The 8,392-nt window shown below is 34.7% G+C and overlaps 1 long non-coding RNA gene across 1 annotated transcript in view; it reads left to right on the forward strand.

The window, feature by feature from the left end:
- The window catches only part of LOC118164228, a 103,708-nt gene extending 98,219 nt beyond the window's left edge, over positions 1–5,489 (forward strand). Inside the window, exon 3 of the long non-coding RNA XR_004749384.1 lies at positions 5,309–5,489. This is a non-coding gene — a long non-coding RNA (uncharacterized LOC118164228). The remainder of the gene's footprint in view (positions 1–5,308) is intronic.
- The last annotated feature ends 2,903 nt before the right edge of the window (positions 5,490–8,392 follow it).

An 8,392-nucleotide genomic window follows, 5' to 3' on the forward strand; every position in this document is an offset into this window, starting at 1 on the left:
AGAAAGAAAGAAAGAAAGAAAGAAAGAAAGAAAGAAAGAAAAAGAAAGAAAGAAAGAAAGAAAGAAAGAAAGAAAGAAAGAAAGAAAGAAAGAAAGAAAGAAAGAAAGAAAGAAAGAAAGAAAGAAAAAGAAAGAAAGAAGGAAAGAAAGAAAAGAGAAAGGTTGTAACAGATTATCTGCTTATTTAATTATAAATATTTTTAATAAAATAGTATTTTCTCTCATTTGTTTATTTCAAGATACAATTTTCTTTCACTATAGTTTAATCACTGCTTAATATATTTTACAATGTTTTTGTGTGTGTACTTGTATCATAGATACACTTGAGCTTATCTGAAACACTGAAAACTTAGAAAAATACATTGCTGAGTATTAAAGGAGGTGAAATATCAGGCTAAAATAATTAAATAAATGACTTATCTTCATCTAAAACTTGCAAAATAAAAACATAAATGAGTACTTCAGAATTCTCTGTTATGTAGTAGTTTGATAGATGATTCCCCTGAAAGGAGAGGACGTTATATGCGTGTCAGTTTATAAATAAATATATACAATAAATATATACAATCACATAAGTGCATAAATTTTAAAATAATCTGTCATCTATTACTTAAGCAGAAGGGATTAGGGGTCTTTGTTTATTTGTTTCTCATTTAAGAAAAAATCAGTAATTCTATTCAGTTTGTTCACAACTCAAGAACTCAAACCTTGCTAATCCAGTAAATTTCAGTTATTAGTATAAAGGTTTTGTGAAGTATTGTGCAGTTCAGAAAATATATATATATTTTTTATTATAGACTGAATGAATTACTAATGACTTCATACTTTTTCTTTCTACAGCAATTCACAGAATGTAGAGAGACAAATTGAAAGAGCACTGCTGAAAGAAATAGATATAATAAATAAAAGAGTCCCACCAGCACAAGGATGTGCCCTATGGACTTTAAAGTGATGTCAGATAGACAAACATGCATTGCTGAGCATTTTATTAAAGCATCCACCACACTTATATACACTCAAAATCTAACATCATAACTAAGCTTTTAGTGTGGTGTCCTTGTTTTATCTTTTTTTTTTTTTTCTTGTTTATTTGTTTTTTTTTTTTTTTTTTTTTTTTGTGAAAATGATATTTTCAAATCTCATGTACCTGAACAAAAAATACTATAAATTATATATGTGGAAAACAATCACCCTTCTTTAGGAATTTGATGAGTTATTTTAACAGAAATTATATTCTTGAAATGCAGCTCCGACTATCTTCTGTTTTTAACATATGCAAATGAAAATGTTAAATAAGTGTGTACAACCTTACCGAGATTTTGTATAAACACACAGTCATTTTAGAATTAGTATTACATGACTTTCATACTTTCAAATCCTCATTCTATTTTGGACTATTTTTCCACTCAAGAAATAAAGAATTTACATTGTACTTTTTTTTCCTTTAATGTTGTGTTAACATCCTTGTAAAATTAAATAAATGAGAAAACAGACAAACAAACAAACATTAAAGCCCAGGACAAGGTTGTTATTTTCAAAAACCAAGCCCTATGCAAGAACAAATTCCAATCTCTGTTTGATTAGTTTACTATAAATATTTTCTTAGACAATCAAAATAGACAACTTCATTAAAATTCAATTTCTTCTTCAGTTTGCTATTATACATTTCTAGATTGATATTCTTAGAGTGTTGGTTGAAATTCCTCATTGATATGCATGGGCACTCTGACCTTGGGATGTTAATCTGAACACAAACATTTATCTCTGCCTTGTCGCTGTTTTAGCTTGTGTCTTATGATCAAATCCCTTAGATGAGTGGATATCCATCACTTTGCTGCCATTGGCCTGACTTGATTTATGGATGGAATCTAGAAGCAATAGTTATTTTGAACAGTTTAATGCTTCATAAAATAGAGCAAGAAATTTCATAGTACTCCTGTGCTCTGGTAACTACAACTATTAAATATTTCTCAGTACAATTTAACATACTGTAGATTAATACACACATTGACTGCTCTTCTCTTTTCCCATTGCTTAAGGCATGTATTAACCAGTAAGATGCCATGAGGTATCAGTATGCCAGAGGGAGAAAAGGATATAAGTAAAATGCAAAGATTGTTTGGCAATATTGCAAGTGAATTTTATTCATGCTGTTATGCTTTGGGAGTTGTGAATTTTAGCACTGACTGTTTTGTAACATTCTACCCAGCCAAGTGAAGAGATTTAAACCATTTGGTTTTCAGTAAAGCAGAAACCTATATCATAATGAAAGAGAACTAAAATATATATTTGAATATGAAGGATAGTGGAATTTATTTCTATCATATTAGACAGGATTAAAAGGAAAACATTTTAATTAATAATGTTCTATAAAAATATATCTCTGTATTTATCTTCCTCCAAGGAAAAGAGAAAAGAAAAAAGTAAAATAGACATTATTAAAGCAACCTTTTCCTTTAGATAAATAATATCAAGACAAACATAATAACTCATTTTGCCTTTTCATCTTTGTTTAGGTGTGTAATTTACCTACCAGTTAACAAAAAATATTTTTTATATTTAAGGTGTTTGAAAGTCCAGACTGTGAGGTGAAAAGAATGAAGGTCTAATGAATTATGTAATTAATGGTCCTTTTGTAATAGATAAAATAGTAAACAGAATTGTTTGTGTGGATATGTTGGTTTCATTTGTTTATATGTTTTACATTTTTGTTTTTGTTTCATTTTAAGGGAGATTTCTAATTTTCTTAGTAGTAGTCCCCCACACCCCACTCCAGATTTAATAACTGTTAGAATTTGTACATTTTGATAGAATTAAATAGGAGAATGAATTTATATTAAAATCCTCATGGGATGAATACTGCTGTCTTCATACAATTTTAGGATAGTATGATGATTAAGACTCAGGATGTCTCTAGTCCAACATCCTGTTCAAAGTAAAGTCAACTGTGTGTTCAGAACAACTTGTTCTGGACTATACTTAGTATGATCTTGAAAGCCTTTGTGCTAGGTCTAGCTGGGATGGAGTTAACTTTCCCTGCAGCAGACCATACAGTGATGTGCTCTGCACTTGTAACTAGAATAGCACTGGTATCATACTAGTGTTGTGTCCATTGCTACAAAATAAGCACCGCATCGGGACTCCCTCCAAGCCTCCAAGAGCCAGCAGACTGAGTGTGGGCAAGTGATGAGGAGGAGATATCACCAGGGCATCTCACTTGAACCAACCAAAGGGATATTCCATGCCATATGATGTTACACCCATCATACTGGGGGGGGGGGGGGGGGGGGGGGGCCGGGGGGGAGGAGAGAGCCCTCATTTTAGAAGCATCTGTCCTCCCGAACAACCACTACGTGTATTGAGGCCCTGCTTCCCAGGACATGGCTGAACTTCTCTCACTGATGGGAAGTAGAGAGTAACTGCTTTTTCTCTCTCTCCCTTTTTCTTTAATTAAATCATCCTTATCTTAAACCTTGATCTCTTGTGTCATATTTTCTTCCCCTTCCTCTGTGAGGAGGGGAGTGAGAGAGTGGCCATGGTAGAACTCGGCTACCCACCCGAGTAAAAACACCACAGCCTTCCAGGATGGATACTGCACAGCCTATCTAGGCAACTTTTAACTTTCATTTAATTCTACATATTTTGTTTGGTCACAGTTTTTAAACGTGCACTGTGAACAAAGCCATTCAAATCTGAGAAGTAAAAAGTGTCTTTTTATAGAAGTTATATTTCAACCAACATACCTAGGTATATTTTCAGCTTGTATAATTCCAAAGAATCATATGTTGAAGTATAAAGATCCATTAGAGACTTTCTGTGAGCTTCCAATGCTAGTTAGAGTCATTTAACGGAAACAAGTGAAAATCATGCATGTCAATATCCTTGTTTTGTAGCTTGATTACTTTTCTGCAGAGTGAAGCTGATGTATTCAAAAGTCTGCCTTATATTCTGGTCCAGTCTTCCCAAATGTTAAGGAATTCTAAGGGTTAACATTTTTAATATTTTCCTAGGAAAAATAATAAAAAAGATCTTTGTAAAAAAAAACTATTGCTTTAAAAAAAAAAAAAAAAAAAAAGGTAGAGGAAACTCTTCATGTTGGTTTACAATGGTAAATTTGCAGCATGGTTTTGGTTCTTATTTGTATTTTTAGACAGTTATAGTTTTCTCCTAGCACTTCAAAAATAATCAAACAAAAATAGAGTGCATAATCTGTTTTTCTTTAAAAAGCTTTACTTATAGAATCATTAAATCATTGAATCATAGACGTTGTAAGGGAGTCACCTAGTCCAACTTTCTGCTCAACATTGGTCCAACAAGAGCAGGTTGGTCAGGGCCTTGTCCACTGAGTTTTGAAAATCTCTGAGGTTGGAAAGTCCATAGTCTTCCTGGGTAACCTGTCCAAGTGTTTGCCCACTCTACTGGTTAATTGTTTCATTTAGTAAAAATTTCTACTGCTCCAAGCTGTACCTGTTGCTTCTTGTTGCACTATTAAGGAGCATATGGATCCATCTTTACTATGCCCTCCACTAAGTGCTTGAAGACACTAACAAATCTTTCCTTAGCCTCATGAACAAAATCTAGTTTCTAAAATCCTGCTTTCTAATTCTCCAAAACAAGTCTTGGAAAGTTACATCACTTTTTGCATTTCATAAATAACATTCACTTTTCTTGATTAGAAAGTGTCTAGCAGGCAAATACCATAACATCATTTGTGCTGGTCCATCCTCTGACCGTTGTCCATAAGTCTTCTACTGATTAATCACTTATCCAAGTCAAAGATCTAGGCATATCAGCCAGCCAACTGTATGAAATTCAACAAGGTCAAGTGGTGGGTCCTGCACCTGAGTCACAAGAACCCCAAGCAGTGCTACAGGATGGGAGATCAGTGGTTAGCTGCCTGGCAGAAAAGGACCTAGGAGTATTGGTTGATAGTCAGCCAGCAGTGTGCTCAGGTCTCCAAGAACGTCAACAGCATCCTGGCTTGTATAAGAAACAGTGTGGGCAGCAGGGCTAAGGAAGTAATTGTCCCCCTTTACTCGGCTCAGGTGAGACCGCACCTCGAGTACTGTGTTCAGTTTTGGGCTACCGCAAGAGAGTTCAGAAAAGGGCAACAAAGCTGGTGAGGGGTCTGAAGGGAGCTGCTGAGGGATCTGGGGTTGTTCAGCCTGGAGAAGAGGAGGCTCAGGGGTGACTTTATTGTACTCTATAGATACCTTAAAGGAGGCTGTAGTGAGGTGGGGGTTGGACTATTCTCCCATGTGCCTGGTGACAGGACGAGGGGGAATGGGCTAAAGTTGCACCAGGGGAGGTTTAGGTTGGATATTAGGAAGAACATCTTTACTGCAGGGGATGTTAGGTATTGGAATAGACTGCCCAGTGAAGTGGTTGAGTCACCATCCCTGGAGGTCTTTAAAAGACAGTTAGGTGTAGAGCTTAGTGATATGGTTGAGTGGAGGACTTGCTAGTGTTAGGTCAGAGGTTGGACAAGGTGATCTTGGAGGTCTCTTCCAACCTAGATGATTCTGTGATCAGTCTTTTTGCAGAGTGCAGGACCAGCTCCTTGTCCTCCTGAGCTGTCTTCCTATGAATCCTCTAACCACCCACTGCAACACTCAGTGTGGCAACTTATCCCACTACATATTTGCAGTCCCAATAAGATCATAACTTTTTATCTTTGTATGGACGCATTTGCTTATTTGCTTCCTCTGCCACATGCATTTATGCACAGGCAAAGTATACAGAACTAATTATAACAAAAGGAAATACTCTAAGTTAAGAGACTTTATCCCCTTATTCCCATAAACATGTACTCTTCAACATATTACATTTTCCCCATGATCAGGCAAATTCTACTGCATTAAAAATGACTTTCAGCTAAATGTAACAGATGTTTTGTGCCTGCACAATTTTTTTTTATTTTGCTGATTCTTTGTAAATCTTGTTCAGGAAAAAAAAAAAAAAAAAAAAAAGATTTTTTTTTTTTTTTAAAAAAAAAGTAAAAAAAAAAAGGTAAAAAAAAAGTCTTGAATTAGACAATACAAATACTGTAAAGCTTGAAACCCAAGCTTTACAGCTTTACATTTATGTTAAGTACAAAAAATGTAGATTATTTTCAGGAGACAGACACCTATGCTTATAATTAATTTTCATACATTTTTATTAGATTTGATTTACTCTGATAGCTGTATATATCTGATTTCTTATAATAATTTTCATCTTTTGTTTTAGCAAAGTTTTATTAGATCTTTTTACTACAACTACTAAAGATTTATGTTTTTCTTCAGAAAAAAAAAATATTTAGAATTTAGATATTTAGAAAAAAATCTTTTTAACTTTTTGATACTTTCAGCTGAGCTATAAGAACACTAAATTATACATGGACATTGGTGCATGTGATGAGAACAACTGATTACCCTGATTTATATGTTCTTGAAATAAATCTTTTCTCTTTAATATTTTCATCTATCTTAAGGAAAGGTTTGTCCATGGACAAGATCAATGGCATTATTTAAATAGGTAAAACAGAACAATTATTGCTGTTGAGGAAGAGTTTCTGGTAAAGTACATCAGTATGCTCCAAGCTGATGCCACGTATCTAGGGAGACAATTGTAAATTCTGTCAGTAGGCTTGGGCTATCACAAATCAGAGTTTTCTTATGTTTTTATTGCATGACTGTTTGGTTGTTTGTTTTTCCACTATGGAATTACTTTCCTCTGTCTTAAAAAATAATAATAATAATAATAATAATTAAAAAAAAAAAAAACATAAAAACTATACAAAGTTGGTAACTTGGTAACTTATTTTTATTATCCATTGTTTATTATACATTGTTACATTGTTACAATCATACATTCATAAGACAGAAACAACAATATATTTATTGATATAATGTAGTGATCTAACAAATCTTAACTGTAAATAAAACAGTGATTCAAGATTAAAAGGTACAATTATTTACTGCATAGAGGACAGTGTAAGTCAGAGACCCTGGGGAGACCCTCCCATTGAGTCACAAATTTCAGAGTGGTCCCCCTTGTTTACTAAACTCCTTGCACTGAACAGGTAAAGAGCTTGGGTTCTGGCTGAACCCACTCCCAGACTTGGTCTATGGTTTATGTCTAAGTATTACATGGGCACAGTCAATCCAAGATAAATTCTAATGAAGATTGCAATGCTTCTGTTGCAGCAAGGACTCTTTTGTAAGGAGTAAGGGATCTTTGTATCAGGTGTGACCTTGAGAGGCATCCCTACTCAAGGGGAGATCCTGTCATGCAGATTGCTACCATGCAGAAGAACTCTATGGGCTCTTGGCCTGCTGGACTAATAGTCATATTATTTTTTGCTTTTTGGGGGGTGTTTTTTTTTTTGTTTGTTTTGTTGGTGGGTTGGTTGGTTTTGTTTTACTTTTTTGCTTTCTTTGGTGCATATTCCATTGGCCCTCATCTGCTGAGCAAGATACCTGTCTGTCAGTTTCTCCAGTACACAGATTGAGCCAATATTGTTGTCAGTACCTGCATGAGCAAGTCCTCTGGTGTAACAGATACACCGTTCTCTATCTGTCTGAGCAAAGCCTCAGGTGCAACAGTTCGTGTTTAAGCAAGGCAACAGCCAGATCAAAGACATGAAGTGGCAGGAAGGGAGTATACTGTCACATACAGCCTCATAACTATAGTTATTTTACCTTTCACAGAAGTGGTGGCATGGTTAACTCGACTTCTGTATCATAAATATGCATAATATTATATTAATATTTTTTGTTCTTAGAGATCCACAGAAAGTGAGATATTGCTATCTACAGCATCCAGATTTATCACAACATATTGTTATTAGTTATGTACTAATATATATGTTTTGGGTGGATGGAGTTATTTGTCTTATTATGTACCAAGCCTTTATATACTATATGATTATAAGCAATAGACACATTAATGTTAGAGTTAGTAAAACTGGGTGAAGCATGAAATTAAAAATTCCCAACTGCTGTCAGTGACCGTCCAAAAAGAGTGCCCCATCAATGGTGTTCTCCATCAGTGGTGGTTTTACTCAGCTGGGCAGCTGAAAAAACAGACAAAACAGACTCAGCCTAGAGGGATTAATGTATTTTATTACCTATTACTAACAAATAAATCCTTGTTCCCACGCAATGCATGTATTAACATCAACAGTTTGTCATTTGTCTCTGTTTCGCTGGGCCCACACTGCATTCTAACAGAGTATGTAGTCTTAAACTGGGAAAACAAGGAAATCTTGAAGAAAACAGGGAGACTGGTAGACTTGAGCTAGCAGAAGTAAGGGAGATAAGGGATGAAAGCTAAAAAACAAGGAGAAAAATAGCTGAAGGAAATTTCCAGACTGACCTATGGTAACTTCTTGTTCATTAGGGGTCATTAA

Source organism: Oxyura jamaicensis, chromosome 1, assembly GCF_011077185.1.
Source record: "Oxyura jamaicensis isolate SHBP4307 breed ruddy duck chromosome 1, BPBGC_Ojam_1.0, whole genome shotgun sequence".
Lineage (NCBI taxonomy): Eukaryota > Metazoa > Chordata > Aves > Anseriformes > Anatidae > Oxyura > Oxyura jamaicensis.